General features: G+C 44.5%; 1 pseudogene; it reads right to left on the bottom strand.

Moving 5' to 3' along the window:
• Positions 1 to 3812: 3812 nt before the first annotated feature.
• LOC113162866 lies at positions 3813 to 16658 on the bottom strand (annotated as a pseudogene).
• Between the last annotated feature and the right edge of the window lie 1651 nt (positions 16659 to 18309).

Below are 18309 nucleotides of genomic sequence, written 5' to 3'. Positions count from 1 at the left end.
CACGAGGGGGTAGAGGGGGAGGAGCTGTTTTTACCTGGGAGGGGAGTATCAGGTGTGTTTCTACGGAGGCCTGTTGGCGCCAGACTAATAAATGAGCAAACATAAAAATATGTCAGTAGGTCAAATTACAGCAAAGTTTCACAGGAGGAAAAAATATGAGTTAATAAAACACACACAAGTTATAACTTTTAGTTTAGCATAATCAGTACTGAGGCCACAGTGAAGTGCAGTAATAGTATGATAATATGGTAATTATTATGACTTTAATATAGGAATATTACATTTTCCCCCAAAATATCTTGTTATCTATAAATTTATGTCTGATACTGTAAAAGACAAACTTTATCATAAAGCGGTGCCAATACGTTTTGTTCTGGCAGAAATAGGTCTCTATAGAAATTCCGCTGCCCAGTATTTTCCCACAAGACGTTTAACTAAAAATTAAAACATCATTTATGTCTCACCTTTAAATTCTGGGATAAAAATTTATTCTCTAAATAAACATAAAATAAAATAAATCAGACACCAGAGTCTGAATCTGAGCACGTCTCTTTAATGTTCAACACATTCTTTCAGACTTGAAACACAGGATGCAGATCACGGAGAACAGGTGGAACAGGTCAGCTGAGAGCTCACCTGGCTATTGTTGGTGAGACTGCTGGCAGTGTTTACAGGAAAATCCCTTGTTCCTCAGACTCTGTTTCCACAAAACATCTTCACTGAGTTACCTGGGTCTCACCTGGAAGTGGACTGGTATGAATTCACATGTTCCAGGTCTGAACTCTGCAAAGTTGCCCGTTGAAGCGGCGTCCAGGGAGGATCAACAGGAATGTGGTACGGAAGTTCATTCATGACAAAACTAAAGACTCAATCTACCTGAAAATGTTCAGGATTCATGAGAACTCAACTTGTTCAGAGCAGTTTTTACTTTTCCGAATTATCTCAGCATCGCATTCACAAGGATTCCACCAAGTTTCAGATTCTTATTTTACAAGTTGATTTCTTGATAAGATGCTACGATGTTGTTCAAAATACAAACATTTGTTCACATGACTTATTTGTTCCTACAAGTTCATACCTGTTTGGCACAATTTGTAAATTGAAACATGTCTTCCTGTAGGACTTTTTTCTCCTTGACATTTTGCCTTGTACTTCAGTTGTAACTCTGATAAATGACTAAATGTAATTGTCAGTTAGTAACAACATCCTTTTGGCAGAATTTAGTATATCATTTAACAAATTTCAATCTTGTTTCAATTATTCCCTAAAATTATCTTCGTAGAAATTTTAACATGTTACAATATCCTCTGAACGAGGACATGAGCTTTTTTTTATGATTTTTTTGTATCTTATGTGCATGAGTTAGCGTCTTTTTCCCACTACAGAGGATTGTTCTGAGCAAGTGTAAATCTTGCTCTCGCAAGTTAATTATTTGTTCATTCAAGTTAAAGACACAAGATTGTATATTCTTTGACATGTCAAAATCTTGTTTGCATAAGTTGATCAGATCCATAACACATGTGGACAAGTTGCTGTGTGAACAAATACCATAAATAATATAGGGATAGATGCTCTGTACATGTTAGCGCCTCGAGTCTGAATCAGTAGCTTTGTCGTGAATAAAACATTCATGGTGCACCTGGACATCTGCTGGATTCTCACTGAGGCTCACAGATCTAGAAAACACAGAAACTCTAGAAAACACTGAAGAAACATTCAGAAGTTTGTGAAACCTGCACAGCAGCAGTTTGAATCCAGAGTTTCATGTGAGAAGACAAATCTTTTTCATCACCACCTGCAGGATTTTATAATTCTTTGTGTGCATGATATTATTGTTAAGTCACTGAATTAGCACCACGTGATTCTGCGGAGAGGCCCGAGTCCTGCAGCTGGATGGACAGGTGCTAGGTCCAATCAGAAAGTCTGCAGTTGGTTTCTGGTCTCTGAAAAATGTGTTGGCACCGTTGCCGGGCAGATCTTTGAGTCCATTGTGCAGAGCAATCACAGATAAAATATCTTCTATATATTAAGTTTGCTATTCAACACCATATCCACTTTCATTTCTACACTGTTACTGTAACCATCTTCATTTAGGTTCAAAAATATCTTTTGAAAACGCAAAACAAACAAACAACCAAAAGAAGAAAAAAGAAAAAACATGATTTTTTTTACTGTGTCTGATGAACAATGGTTTTCGTGGCACTGTGACATTAATCACTCTGGCTCACTAAACTTCATGTGGAACAACTCTTCACTTTTATAAACTTGGAGTTTATCAACTTTTAGCAGCATGCTAACAATAACTGGAACATCACGAGTAGCTTAAGCCTCAAACTGAGTCAAACATGCTGAAGAAGAGCAGAAACAAACAAACTCTCTCTCACCCAATGGAACCAGATTTTACAAACTCCTTCACAACACCACAGAGAAGACAGTCAACCGGCAGAGAAGGAAACCGTTCATTCAGCTCCACACCCAGCACACTTATAAGGGCTGACTCAAAATACCCAGACTCAGGTTTGTGCGACATCAGAGAGTACTGATACTGTCTATTAAATCCAGCTAGAGTCTGTGAGGGGATTCAGGTGGACTTCTGCAGACATTCAGTGATTCCGCTTGAGGTGCAGACTTCAATCAGAAGAGTGCTTGTACAAAAGACATACTTGGAACTGCTACTAATTATAGTAATAATGATTATTACAATAATAATACTTTGGTATATTTTCATCTGTAGAATCACACCTGTAAAATGTCATTTTCAGCCAGCTAAGAAAATGAAAGCACAAGATACAGGATAAATTTAGGTTATTTAATGTTACTGAGGTCTAACTGAAGTTACTCATATCAAACATATTTGATTATATATTATATGTTTACTGTACTCTGAATGAGAAATGATCAGAATAGTTGTTTTCATCAAAAGATGTATTTTACTGGTGTTTAACAAACTGAACATTGTTAATATCTTTGTTGTGCCCCAAGATCCAGTCCTGGGTCCTGGTTTGTCTGCCTTGCAGATAAGAGGTAGTTTTAAGGGGATTTCTAACCCCTGGAACGCTGATGACAGAAGAATTTGTTTTCTTCATAATACTTCAGCTTATCACGGTCACTGATGTGTTTCTAGCTTCAGTTTTAGTGTCTGGATGTGACGAATGATTGTTTCCCATCACTGCCACCTTACAAAAGCATTTCTTACTTTTTCTCTCCTATAGTGTTCTGCCCACAGGCGGATGGATGCACCAAATCAGTGACAGAAAAACTTGATTTTAAAGCAATGCATTAGCAAGTTTTTTTTTCTTTTTACTAATACATGAACACGCAAGCGAGCAGCTAAGCAACATCTCCACTGAGAAACAAACGCCAGCTCAAAAACTACAGCGAGCTCAAACACAAGAGGGTCACGACATAGAACAGTAGTTTGGTCTTTTTTGATCAAATAAAGGATTTAAAGTATACTTTCATATATAAGCAATAAAAAATAAGTTACATCTCAATACTCCAATAATACTCTTACATTAATATTGTGCTCACTGGGGTTCTATCTCTTTACATATATCTATATTAATTCTTATACTGTAGATATTTATGCATCCTTTTTTTCCTATTTCATGTCCCCATGCAGTAGGAACTGTACGTCTCCTCCAGCTGTCGACAGTGCAAAGACCTCATTGATATGGTTTATGAACAGAGACCTGATCCGTGTGGCATGTGGGAGTGTGGAAGGCAATAAGTGGTTAATGACAAGATGGTATGAGGCTGACGGTTAGCACCACAGAAGGTCCAAAGGGACAATCCCAGGACATCAGGAGGAACTATCCAACTCAAGGTCAGAAGGGACGGTCTGCTTCAGAAGTTAAAAAGAATTGATCCACTCCAGGTGATCAGGATTTAATTACCATTCTAGACCTTCGAGAGGGACCATCAAGTCCAGATCTCCATGATGAACAATCCATTTCAGGAGTTCAGGAATTAACTCCAGGACTCGAGGAAGGACTATCCACTCCTTACGCACAATCAAGAGGAATGATCACAAAGTCCAGAAAGAACAATCAACTCCAGAGGCTCAGGAGACACCATCCACTCCAGAGTATAAGGAGGGATCCTCCCCTGCAGAAGGTCTGAAAGGAAGAGCTACCTCAGAGAACTCCAGGAGAGACGACTCAATCCAGAAGATCAGGAGGGATCATGCTATACACTACTTCAGAATGAGCGACTCCAAAACCTTAGGAGGGATAGTCCTGTTCAGGAAGCACTTCAGTGGAAATATGAAGAATCAAACTCACGTTCAACAAAACTGAATCTGAAGGATGACAAACATACAGACAGATGGGACCCTGTAAAGTACCGGAGGTCTTTCAGTGACGAGACACTGCCTTAGTTTTCAGAAGTGGATTGTGGTCAGGATTTATTTTGGGTTTAGTGGCAGAGATGTAGTTTAGCTCAAGAGAGTCCAGAGTGTAGATTAGTTTCAGAGTTTTAATCCAGTCCTTACGGGCTTAGAGTGCTTTATAACAATAAACACTGAAAACAGTTCAGTTTTCATCCAAACATGTCTAGATCAGCCTAAGGGTAGCTGACCACTGCAGCCTGTTTCTGGGCCAGTCGTCGCAGCTCCTCCCTGATAGCCTTTATAAGAGAGGCAGAAGTGTGGGCCGAAGGTGAGGCATCATCCGGCGGGTATTCTGGAGTTGGTGAGGTCAGAAGGAGAGGAGGAGCTGATGGGTCTCGCAATGAGGAGCTGGGCATTTGGAAAACAGAGGAAGAGGAAAACTCTGGGAAGGACAGCACCTGTGGGGAGGAAGAATAGAGAGCGAGGTTATGACAAGCAAATTTAACAGGAAAAACTGTAAAGCAATTTCCTGAAATTTGTCAATGTGTAAGAAATGCATGAAAGCAAGACAAAAATCTGAGTAAACGTTCACACTTTTCGACTGAAGAGAATAACAAGACTGATTTACACCCTTCAAGTCAGTAGGGTTTGACCACGGGCTGGGTGTCATCTAATCTGGACTGATATGGGCTAGTCTGGTCCTTTGCTTGGTAATTTTGTTAGCATTGTACCTCACTTGTAAGTCGATTTGGACAAAACCATCTGCCAAATGACTAAAAGGAAATGGAATGAAACTGTCTGGTCAGGCCTAGGTTACACTGGTCACGGCTGCTATTAGGCTGGTTTGGTTAGGAACTCTACTGGCTGCTGTATGTAGGACTGGTGTGCAATTTTCTGCTTAGCGCTAATCTCAACGGGTTTACGGAACGCTGATTGAAAAATACCTTTAGCATTGTTGTTGTCATTGTTAGTATATTTTCGGGGTCCTGTCCAGATTCAGTCTGGGTCTTCACCATACCTCTCACTGCTACACTTACGCTACATTTACCAAGTTTAGCTTTCTCCCCGTCTCCCTACAGTGGACTTACACTTTCTCTGCTGGCTCCTGGTCTGAATAGGTCCTGGTCTGAGTGCTGCTGGTTCCAACTTGAGCCGGTGGTGCCAGACATACTGCGGCCCACCCCAGGGTACACGCCAATCTGACTGGACAAACCCACCTGGGTCAAATGATGAAGCTGTGCACCTGGAGGTCAAAAGATCACAATAGGAGTTACTGATGATCACAAATACGGAAACTAAATTGTCAAGCACATAATCAATACAGTAAGATGACTGTACCTGTGCTGCCCCTACAGGTCGGGGTCTGGAGGAGGAGGGAGGGTCGTCAGAGTGCCCCCTGTTGGGGTAAGCTGACTCCTGTAGCTGATCCCCAGTAGAAACATACCCTCCTGAACTCAGGCCCTGTCTGGATAAAACAGCGTATCAGTACTAGTTCAGGCCGCCCTTAAAGACCTAGACCTGGAATTCAGTTTGACACTCACCTCTGAAGTAGGCTCTGGACTGATGTCGGAGACATTCCCAGCTCTGCATATCTCTGCAGATAGAAGAGAAATTAATGAAAACTGACCATAGAGTCATCACAGAAGTAATGGGCCTCAGCTGCAGGTTGACAAACTCACTGCAGAAAAAGGGCTGTGAGTAGGGGCTGCTGGGTAAGAACCCCACTGCCGGCCTCGGGGGCGGGCCTGGGGAGAGGGGCTAGGCAGGGCAGGGCTTACCCCGCTAACCCCGGCGCTGCCCTGCGAAGATGGTGACACGAGAGCGAAGGCGTCATCTAGGAGAGAGTGCATCTGTTGTCGGGCCTCCTCGATGGATGGCTGGGGGTGCATGTAGGGGGGTGGGGCTGGGGCAGAATCAAACACCTCATCGGTGGGAGAGGGGCTGCCATCGTCCGGGGGCAGGTCAGGGTCTGACTGTGAGAGACAAGGGAAAATACAGACTCATAAACCCAAAACTAGTAAAGGTGTTGCACCAGGATCAACCTTCGGTTCTGTGTAATTTACATTTAGTGCACAGCTCAGTTTCTTATTCTATAAGGATAATACATGTACATTTTAAACTGATGTTGTTAACTTATTAGAGGGTTTCCCCCTTTACTGTGGCCCTTTAGAGGAACCAATTCTCCACCTCTCAGTCTCAGTTCTTCACTCTGTGAAACCTAGCCAGAAGAGCAGGTTTTAAAAGTAACAGTGTCACCATGTAGAAATACTTTCATTTTTAATTCATTTTTAAGCGTGACACTGATAGACCATATCGCCACCTACAACAAGATAAGGTTTTCTTTGTGAAATACTAACAAATAACAGTCATCTGAATATAAACATTTCACTGGAGCAGGATGACTTTAAATGAAAAGACATCTTGTTTGTGACTCTATTGGCAAGACTAAATCCAATATAAGACCTTGGACAATTGTGAGTTCTGTTTTTGTTAAATATCATTAAATGCTCCCTGTAGATCCCGATTCCAACTACACTACTGGAACTGTACTTCTGTTAACAGGTTAAGCAACCTGACACTGACAGAAATCCACCCTAAATTCAGATTGCGTCTCACCATGTAAGCTACATTATTGAGTCCTGGGTATTTCCTGTAGGTGGCGCTCTGATCTGTGAGCAGCCGGTCTCTGTCAGTATCAGGAAGACTTCCAGGTCCTGGCTGTGCCCGCCGGCCCCGAGGGGAGCGTCTCCCTCTGGAAAGGCAAACAGAGATTCTTACTGTGTTTACAGATTGATGTGGTGTTTCCTCAGATTCAGTCCGGACGTGTGACTGACTGACACAATACAGTTCACATAACGTAAGTTCTCTGTAGATCATCTGCTACAACCTGTGGTCTTACAGACAGGTGAGCTTGGTGAAGTACACCCCAAATGTGTTTCACTCTTTCACTCACACAAAGTGTTGAAATAAAGGACCAAGACTTTTTCAGTTGCTTCGGAAGTGTTTTTTGTTCTCACTGAGCCTTTTCGTCTTGTACATGTTAAAATAGCCAAACCTTCTTCACAACTCCTCAAATTCATTTGACCTGAAGTTAACTTGAAGATTTGTCAGCTCAGGTGTCCTCAGGTAAAGTCTGACCTTTTCCTGGAGTCAGTGGGGGTGGGGAGTGAGGGGGCATCAGTCTGCAGGATGCAGTCCATGTGGTCGTGGGCGGAGCTGTAGAGTCGCTGAGCCGCCTCGCTCTGCACCGGCCCGTCTCCGAAGGCGTCCATGATGTCGTCCATGGAGGGAAACTCACACTGCCCTCTCCTCTTAGCGCGCTGCCGCAGTTTGTTCCTGTGATGCTCGATCTCAGACTTGTGTCTGAGCGCCACCTTCAGGAGCACATGATGGGAATGAGTGGACAGATTGAAAAAGTGCATATGGCGAGCAGTGAGGGTGGGGATTTGTAGTATGATTGTCTCACCTCTGTGTTGACCTTCTCTGTGAGGGTGGGGCTTGGTTGTGATGGGGCGTGTGGCTGCGGGGGGCTCGGTCGCGGCTGCATGGCGATCAACTGCAACCTTGTTGGCCTGCCCGGCGAGTTCCGTCAGACGAGCCTCGAGACAAACGGTCCACGTGGTCAAAGATAGAGGACGAGGAGAGAAGTTCATCTGGACCACTGCCTGATGGAGCTGTTGGAGAGAGGGTCCACTTTATCTGTATTTGCCACTTTGTGTAGTGCAGAAGGCAGCTGTAAATTAGTGTAAGTTTTAACAAGGTTAAACGTGTTTTCTTTCTTCAGCTTGTGCGTGTCACTTAAACAATACAGTCAATGCAGACAGAGTCAAAATGTCAAATTATTACCTGATGTCAGAAATGGCGAGAACTCACAGGATGAACATAGAAAATCCAGTGTAATATCAAATGAACTTTATGACTATAACAATGAGCTCCGATTAAACTTCAGACAGGTTTTTTTCTCTATAGCCAAGGTTCACACATTTCAATGACTAAGAAAGAGGGGTCATGATATCAAGCGTACCCATCTTGTTCCTCCCTTCAGTTCAGAAGCATTTAAAAGAAAACAGAGAGATGAAGTTGGATAAAACATGTTGTCATTCATCCTCCACACTGTCACACCCCATCCTTCTCTTTGATCAACATTTAATCTGTGTGTTAATTCTGAGAATAATGTTGGAATATTCTCACAGTGAATACATTTAGAATAAAGAGAAGGAGTGACCTCCTACGACCTGTGACCAATCGAACCACCATTGTATTGATCAGCCATTTCCTGCTGAGGTGGCAGATCTTCCTGTCAAACTGACATTTCCACACTTCTACTGGCTCTTACTCTTCAGTACTGGTTTTCAATGATCAACAGCTCAGGTGATGCTTGTTGCTGCATGTTCTGACCATTTTTGGGCGTTTTCCGGTGCTGTTTCCCCTCGCTGGGCGTGGCCACGGGTCGAGTGCTCTCTTCTGCTGACTCTCTGCCGCTGAATTGGTCGCTGCCTAACGAGTCACCGTCTGACGGGCTGAGCCTGACAAAAAGAAAAAAGTTTGTGTTTCAGCTACTGTGGAGAAAAGTGCATAAAATAAATCTCTAGAACTGCCTTTTTCCACCTGAGGAATATTGTTAGGAGCATCCTGTCCCAAAGTGATGCTGAAAAACTAGTCCATGCATTGTGTACTTCCAGACTGGACTATTGTAATTCCTTATTATAGTTTGTCCCAATAACTCCTTAAAAAGCCTCCAATTAATCCAAAATGCTGCAGCCGAGAGTTCTGACTGGAATTAGCAAGAGAGATCATATTTCTCCAACGTTAGCTTCTCTCCATTGGCTCCCTGTAAAATCCAGAATTTAATTTAAAATTCTCTCCTCACTTATAAATCACTTAATAATCAGGTTCCATCTTATCTTAAAGACCACATAGTTCTCAGGCTGCAGGTTTACTTGTGGATCCTAGAGTTTCCACATGTAGAGTGGGAGGCAGAGCCTTTAGGTATCAAGCTCCTCTCCTGTGGAACCAGCACCCCGGTTCAGGTTCTGGAGGCAGACACCCTCTCTACATTTAAGACTAGACTTAAAACTTTCCTTTTTTTATAAAGCTTATAGTTAGAGATGGAACAGGTGACTCCGAACCATCTCTTAGTTCTGCTGCTATAGATTAGTCTGCTGGGGGACCTCTACTGATACACTGAGCTCCTCTCCTCTCTCCATTCAAAATCTACCATTTCATGTCATTAACTTTGTCTTCTCTCTCCTGTAGTTGTGTTTCCTCCTCTCTGTCTCCCCTCTCTCTGTTTTCCTCTGCAGGTATCCTCCTTCTTGGAGCTGTATATCTCCAGATTCCGTTACTGTCCTTACCAACCTGTCCAATGTTTTTCTACTTGTTGTCTTATTGCCTGCTGTTCTTTTCCTCTCTCCTCTTTCCACCCACCCCAACCGGTCGAGGCAGATGGGCCACCCACTATGAGCCTGGTTCTGCTTGAGGTTTTCTTCCTCTAAAGGGAGTTTTTTCCTCTCCACTGTTTGCCTAAAGCTTGCTCTAACAGGATGGTTGGGTTTTCTATATAATTCATTAACTCCTGTGTGAATTATTATCTTACTGTATTTAGGAGGAGTTTTAAATAAGATTCAGTTAGAAACATGAACCTGGTTCGTGCTGAACCTACTTTATTTTAGAATTTTTATTTATAAATTAATGAATTATGCAATTAACTTAATTGCGCCAAAGTTATTTATTGTTTCCAGTTTATTGATACAAACAAAACAAACAAAAAAATCAGTAGGTGGATTAAACCACAATAAAAATAATAATTTGATCCTGTATTAGTTGTGTTAGTATTGAGTTGAGGCTGGGCTTAAACCTGTTACGAACGGACTAACGAGTACCAACAAAAGTATACTTATTAACCAAGAGGTCAGGGGACACAGGGACTAACAAACATGAACAAAGTACAACATAAAACACTGTGGAACCACAGCAAAAAACTCAAACTAAAACTAACTAACGACACATACCAGTACCAACAAAAACCACGCACTAAAGCGGACATGAAACTAACAAAGGTAGATGTACAAAGAAACAAACAAAAGCACTGCACAAGGCAGAAGAACATTATCAACCAGACGAAACAACAGAACAAGTATCTACTAAAAAATGTTGCAAAAACACAGACAAAACAGTTTATAAGCTTACTAACAAAAAACAGACGGACAAACAAACACACAAACCGACCAGAGAGGTGAATGATCCAGAACAAAACAAGACATGAGCATGAAAGACACAACAAACCAGCAAGGAACTGAGGACTGAGGGGTGCTTATAAAACAGGAGGGAGTAACAGGTGAAATGAATCTGTCAATTAGTCTAGAGTGTGGAGAGTGGGGGAAGAGGAAGTCCATATGTGGGTGTGGCAGGAGGGTGAGAACAAAACTTACCAGGGACAGAGGGAGGAATCTAACAAAACCGGTAGCCGGTGGCCCCTGCAAAAGAACAGATGTGTTACTGACCTTCCCCTTCGGTGGCCAGACCGGCCTACTTTGGTAGACGAGCCTTTTGATTTGGGGGTGTTGAGATCTCCTCCATCGGATGGCGTGCCCTCTTTGATGGGGGCGGGCATTGGGCCGGGCTCCTGGATCACCATGATGTCATCTTTACTATGCTGACCCAAGTGGAGCTTGGCAAAGTCGAAACCTTTCACACTGGGAGCCTGAAGCTGACAGAGAACACATGGATCAGCTATTTGTTTTTTAAAATATAAAAGAAAAAAAAAAAAAGACAACTTCCTGTTAACCTCTGACCTTCTGCCTCTGCTGGATGGTGTTTGATGGCATCTGGCTGAAACTCCAGCTTCTCTGAGCCACACAGCTTCCAGTAGAGGATGATGATGATAAAGATGGCCCAGCACGACAGGCACGACCACGCCGACGATCAGCCAGATACTGCGGCTCTGAGTCTCTGCCGGAGGGACAGACACTGTCTCCACCGCTGAGGCAGGTGCGATACAAATACAGGTGAGAGACAGGTGACACCAGACAGGTTAGAGATATTAATAAATTGATATAAGAGACTCTGATCTGGACTCACACGCTGGGCCAGTGGTCTCTGGACTCGGTGTCCCAGGACGATGGCGGCTCTCTGAAGGTCTACTCGGTTCAGTGTTGCTGCCGTCACCTCAGCAGCGATCCGCTCACCACTAGGACCCTCCACGAAATATAAGACCTCCAGGGGGCGCTCTGCCCCCGACAGCCTGGCCACCCGCACCACCTGAGCCACAACAGGTGAGGCACATGTCACATTCACACCTTGTTTTCATCTGTATATACTAAGAGGTTTGGTTTGAACTGAAAAAAGAACTGACAAAGTCAGACGTGAAGCTCAGACGTTACCTACATTGTGATTTGGCACTAAACAAATACAATTGAATTGAATTGAATATGTGTGTACACCTGTGCGAGTGTAGCTACCTGCAGACTGTTGTTCCCCACAGCTGTGGCTCTTCTCCAGCGCCTCCTACTGGACTCCTGCAGTCCCTCCTCCAGCAGCAGAGCAAGACGTCTCTCCAGACGAGCTTTAAAACTTCTCTCAGCCACTAGCTGCTCTTGAACTCCCAACAGCACTGACACAACACAGACACACAGGGAGGTGAGTCTCACACAAACCGGATTCAGGAGTATCCACCTTCAGTCAAACCGGACCCAATGTAGATGGTTCTGACCTGTACGAACCCAAGTGGAGCGCAGGTGGTGAGATGTGTTCAGCTCAGGGTAGTGGAAAGCTGTGACCAACAAAAACACACATTTAGCAGACATTGACTACATATTCCTCACGTTTACCGAAGCTAATTTGACACATTTACTATGTTTGCTTATCATTTTAACCAGTGTGTAACATACAGTATCCAGTATTTACAAGATATATTAACGTGTTAGCACATGTTTAAAACCTTTTAAACAGGTTTAACAGACTTAACACACAATTCTCTTAAATATGCAGTGTTCAATGTGCAGGACTGTGGTAGCTCAATAGTTCCTAAACAAGCTTTGTAACAAGTAACATTCCTGGTTTGCGTCTGGCTCAGAACTGCCCACGTTTCCCGTCTGTACCCAACAAATAAAGGATAAAATGCTCAGTATGTTTTATCTGATGCATGTCGTACGCTCTGCAATCTGCAAGGCAGGAAATCCCACGTAGAAGCTGAACTCGACTAGGCTGAGCTTTCTCAGGTGTTCGCTGGCTTCTGTCCCCAACAGGTAGCCCCGGCCATCACGCACGGCAAAGGTGATGTCGACAGGAACCTTCTGGTTTACCGCAGGCCGGAGCATGCCCAGTGTGATGTTTAACAGCTGTGTTGGAAAAAAAAAAATGCCACCGGGTTCTTCACAGTACAGTAATGGCATCTAATAAACACATCACAGACTCACCTGCACAGTCACATTTCCTGACTCATGTGATCGTTTCCTTGTCTCCTCGTATGCCATCATCAGCCCTTTCTCCACCTTTTCACTGAAGTTACAAACATGGACGTCGACGTGAGCAGGGACAAACTGCAGCACAGAGTGGATCTGATACCTGAGGTCAGGTACAGTGTAGAGCGGTGACACGGTGGGAACTGGACCAAAGGAACGTGAAGCTTGCCGTAGGGTGTTGATGACAGAAATGGCGGTGAAGATCAACGGGCCTGACACAACACGGAAGGCAAAACTGGACGGTGTTCTCAGGAACTGAGAAGACAGACAGGTGTCGGTTATCTGGCATACACATTAGTTCAAGTTGTGTTCACAGGTACAGCTGTAATTAAAGGGATGGTTCTGGTTAAAGGGATGTTTTCTTTAAAGGTGGTCTATTACAGTATTATCTATAGTAGTACAGTACATCCACGTATGGATGTGAAAGTAGCTAACCAGTGACTTGACTGCTGTTTCTGCATCTATTCTTTAAAAACTAAAAGCGCAGCCTGAGCTAAAGCTCATATGAAACTTCAACACTTTTGCTGACACGAAGTGAGTCACTTCTCACAGTCGCTCTGTGTTTCACACCAGCAACGTCAGACAATAACATGGTCTCTGTTTTATTAATCCATGTTGTTTCGAAAGAAACAGATTTCTACTGATGATCCTGAAAGGACCAGGATATGGCTGACACAGTTACAAGAATGTGGAGCTGTCTATCAGAGGAAAAAGATTTGCTGTGAGAAAAAGAAGAGGGAATTCGTGCAGATAAACATCTGCTCTCTTTTCTTGGTTGGTGCAGATGTGGAAAATGTTGTTGTAAAAGGTTTTTACACTTAAACTACCATCAGCAGCTCAGCCTCAGTGGCGTAGTTCGTGGATACCAAGACAGATATTCACAGTAAATATGAATTGTTAATGATAGGCCGCAGTAATGACAAAGACAGCCTGTCACATACATACATGAACGGCAATACTGTAATAGGCTTAAAAAAACTGCAACATTTCAATAGGATTCATCGTCAACTTAAAACCAAACTCAAACCAGAGTCAAACATAAGAGTGTAAAATAGTTTTTCCACATTTTTAGTAGTTGACATAACATTAATTTTACCGTTTCTTTAGGTCAAATCTTACCATATCAAAAGGCAACAAAGCAAACTAATGTGTGCAAGGACACTTGTGTTACTTTTAAATCTATCAGCTGATGCTTGTACCTGGAGCTCCACCGAGTGGTTGAACTCTCTCTTCAGAAGATCTCTGACCTGACTGAAACCTGCTGATGAACCTTTGGAGCTGACTGCAGCAGAAAAGAAAAGAAAAGATCAGCTGACACCTCAGATCATTTTAACTACACAGAAAAACGGTACTCTGCTTTCTTGGGGGTCAGCTAGGTTCACTGTACATGCACTTCTGTACTTAGTACTCTACTGCTAAGTACTTGTTCGAAAATCAAGCGTTTGAGTACGGTTTAGTCTAAAACAAAGAGACACTGTTCTCTCGTGCTTTAAATAAATAACGAGGTCAGTGCAACAACAGCAACAAATAGCAATGGTCACGATTGGATAAATGATGTGATGATAATACATGTGATCTGTGCAGTGGTTCAAAATAGTGTCTGGTATCACTATTGTATGTATTATTATGTACTCTGCCTCCGTACATTAATACTGAGCTGTACTGAGGGTTTTCTGAGTCTGTGTAAAGCTGATTGCAACTAATTCCACTCCTGTCCCTCTGAGGTCTTACCTACTCTGACCAGGTACATCTCTGGCTTGGTGACATTACACAGGTACTGTCTGGAGGGTGAAGTCTGGGCGACTCTGGGTGTGGTGACTGGGGGGGCTCTGGTCAGGCTGATAGCTGTGATCTGTGTGGTGGTGGTGATGGGGGTGGTCGTTGTTGTGGTTGCCTTGGTGGTCCTGGTGGTAACCTTCACTGGTTTCTCTGTGATTACCGGAGGCCTCTCTGGTCTGTCGGGCCGGGTAGGTGGGCTCAGTGGAGGAGGGGGAGGTACCCTGCCGGTGGTGTTGGAAGGTGGGCGGGAAGGGTGTTTGCCGGGGGTTGGGATGTGATCTTTGGGTTGTGGAACAGGTGGAAGCGGGGTGGACGGGGTTTTGAGGGTGGCTGATGGAGCAGGTGGTTTCTCCTCACCTGTAAAGGTAGGTGAGAGGATGAGGGGAGGAGTGGGCTCCACAGGGGAGTGCTTGGGGTCCCGTCCTGGAAGAGGGTCAGAACTCAGGGATGGGGAAGGAGGGGGAAGGTGGGTTTGACTTGTTGTGGGTATGATGGGGGGTTTGGAATCGATCCGGTTGACTGGATCTTGGCCTCTGACCCTCTCTCGCTCTCTCTCCCTTTCTCGGGCCAGCAGGTTGGTGTAGTATTCCAGACTGTTCATGTCTGGCAGCAGCAGCTCCGTTGGTTCCAGGGGCATCATGTCCTCCAGGTCGTAGTCCTCATCCCACGTGGGAAAGACATCGGGATGAATAGGGTGTGTGCAGGGCAATGCTGGGGGTGAGGAGGATGGTGACAGGGCACGGTGGGAGAAGAGGGGGAGTGTGGGACGGCCAGGAAAGGCAGAGTTGTAGGAGACCCAGTCTCCGTCATCGTCCTCGTCATAGGGGTGGCTGGGCAGTGGTGTAGCCAGGGTCAGCTCCTCGCCATCGGGCACCATGAAGGAAAGAGTCTCCAGGTAGTCTCCAGAGCCCCAGGCCTCCTCCAGGGAGGGGCCCTGCTCCCAGGAAGGAGGAGGGGTGAGAGTGGGCTGAGTGTGTGGGGGGAGGGGTGGGGGGAGGCTGGGGGACAGGAGGTCCGGGGGTCTCAGAAGAAGGTGAATCCCCTGAGCACCTGTGTCTGAGTCCTCTGCTGAGCCTGCGCCATCACTGTTAGCATGGTAACCAGAGTCTAAGGACGGACCAGAAGCCCGGGGTCTGAGAGGGAGGGGGGAGGAGGAGGGTGTTGAAGGATGAGACGAAAATGACGACTCCGCGGTCCTGTTCAAGTCCAGCACAGCTGTGAGACAGAAACAACATTACATTCATCATCAAAGTACCCCAACTGAACCTCAGGACCCCGACTGAACCTCAGGACCCCGACTGAACCTCAGGATCCCTCTGGACTCCAACTGAACCTCTGCACTACAAACTGAACCTCTGGACTCCAATTGAACCTCAGGATCCCTCTGGACTCCAACTGAACCTCTGCACTACAACTGAACCTCTGGACTCCAATTGAACCTCAGGATCACTACTGAACCTCAGGATCCCGACTGAACCTCAGGACTCCGATTGAACATCTGGACTCCGACTGAACCTCAGGACTAAATCTGAGGACCCCATGGATTAAATGCTTTTATGCTGTTTTTCTAAATTCTGACTGAACCATTTGAAATTGAGGACCAGGCCATTTTTCTGTCACCATCAACACAGCAGTTTGTGTAAAACCTCAAGACGGTTGTGTGTGAAAAGCACAATAGATCAGCTGTTTCTGAAATACTGGTTCAATTCCAGGCTCCTTCTGTTTTTAACCTGACCTATCAATAAATACATGAAGTAACTGTGAATGAATGATGATCAGTTCAGTCTGAACTTGGGGCCCCAGGGACTTTGTGTTAGTGTGAGAAACAGGAATTCGTTATACTTTCAAACCATCAGGAGCGAAGTCTTAGTTACATTCCTAGTTATTAGGAGAAGTTAGACTACTTGAGTATGTGATGTGTAGCCCTCTTTTTCCTCTGCAGTGTTTTTAAACCTGTTTGTCTTTGTCTGTCTCTCACAGTCAGCCTTAGCCTTCACTGAGACTCTTTCATCTGCTGCTGCCGGCCTCGTTGCCGTGGTGACGCAGAGCTTTGCGGCAGCATCACGTGCCGAACAGAGACGAGTCATTGGTATTCAGGAGACGACGACCTCAAAACCCAAACCCCCACTAGACAAAGATACTGATAGATGGTTATAGTGATGAGAGAGCAACGACAGGACAGGGTCAGTGGAGAGACAGGGCGTTTCATATGAAGCTTTTGTTCAGGACGAAGTGAAGGAAAATATCAAACCTACAGCTTCTAGGGAAACTGGTTTTAACTGATGCCTCACTGAATCATTACTGAATCAGCCTGAGAAATCAGGCCAGAGCCTGTGTGCGAAGGGAGTGTTCTTATTTCATGTGTGAAAATGTAAAACCTGAAATGACCACAGAGACCAGCATGACTGAAAACCACCTGTACATAGTTAGTCTCTTTCAGTCTGGAGATCTGGAGTTCTGCAGGCGTGAGGCTGCATGTGCCCATGAACACATATTTTCAATGATCATCTGTTGCACAAACGACATTGTTGTTGTTCACGTGTGGCTCATACAATCATCAGTCATTGCCATTAGTGGTACGGTAACTGAACCATCAACACTAACACGTCAGATCTGAACATTAAGGCTGGAAAAACAAACGGCCTGTGTCAATGTGTCTGTCGGCAGCAGATATGTCAGAAGCAAGCAAACATTTGGATCAGAGGATGGGAATTGAGACCTGAGACCAGATCCTGATACCAGTAGTGTCAAAAAACATCCCTCCATCTTCCTCACTGTTTTTCTGGAAAAGAACATGACTGTAGTCTAATAACATGTGAGCAACTGTTGGCGTGTACAAGTCAGGTGAAGTGGTTACCTGTGTATTACCATGGCAACCAACCTCTACAGACAGGCGGTCAGTTCCTGAGCAGTGACTCAGTATCAGTGGGAGGACGAGAGCATGAAAGTGGATAAACACTGAGAACAATACTTCCTCCAAAAATTATCTGCCTTTCACTTCCTGTTTCTCACACGTAGATCAGGTGTCAGAGGTCAATTACAGAACCACAGGACACCTTGTAAAATGTGATGAAATCAACTCAACATGACTCAGAGCCACTGGAGGGGACCCGATAGGACCTGACGGAGGTGTCTCCTCACTATCCACCCTCCAGGAACGGTGCTGAGCTGTGAAGCACTTTTGTCACAGTGGTCAAACTGCATTACTGCAGCATCCATGTTCATCACGTGACTCAAAGTGACCCATAAACCATCTTACCACACATCATTCAAAAGAACTCCTGTTTCAGCGTGCACGGGTTCTTCTATGCCATGATCCTCAGCATTAGGAGTCCAACCACCACCTGGTGGGTCCAGTGGAAGCTGAACCAAACTCCACTTGACAAACCCCAAAGAACAAACACATTTGCACAAGCTTCAAGATTCAACAGTGACTGTGAAACACAAACCAACAAAACTCCATCTGAGATCAAGATGTTTAGTTTATTCTGCCACACAGCGGTCACTCGCAGCACTGCAACGGAACCCCCCCTGCATGGACCATGACGGCAGCTGCCAGGACAACTGAAATCAGTTTTTACTGTTTGTACTTTTAATCCATTACAACAGATTAAATGTTTTAATCCAATGAAGGTGCTCAAACGCCGCTGTCCGCTGATCCAGAGCCGCAGTACACACATAAAACTTCAAAGTATATGGAACCAACTTACCTGGAGCAGGTGAGCTCGAGGTTACCAC

The sequence above is a fragment of the Anabas testudineus genome, chromosome 23 (genome assembly GCF_900324465.2).
Source record: "Anabas testudineus chromosome 23, fAnaTes1.2, whole genome shotgun sequence".
In the NCBI taxonomy this organism is placed as follows: domain Eukaryota; kingdom Metazoa; phylum Chordata; class Actinopteri; order Anabantiformes; family Anabantidae; genus Anabas; species Anabas testudineus.
This window is presented reverse-complemented; position numbering and strand designations above follow the sequence as displayed.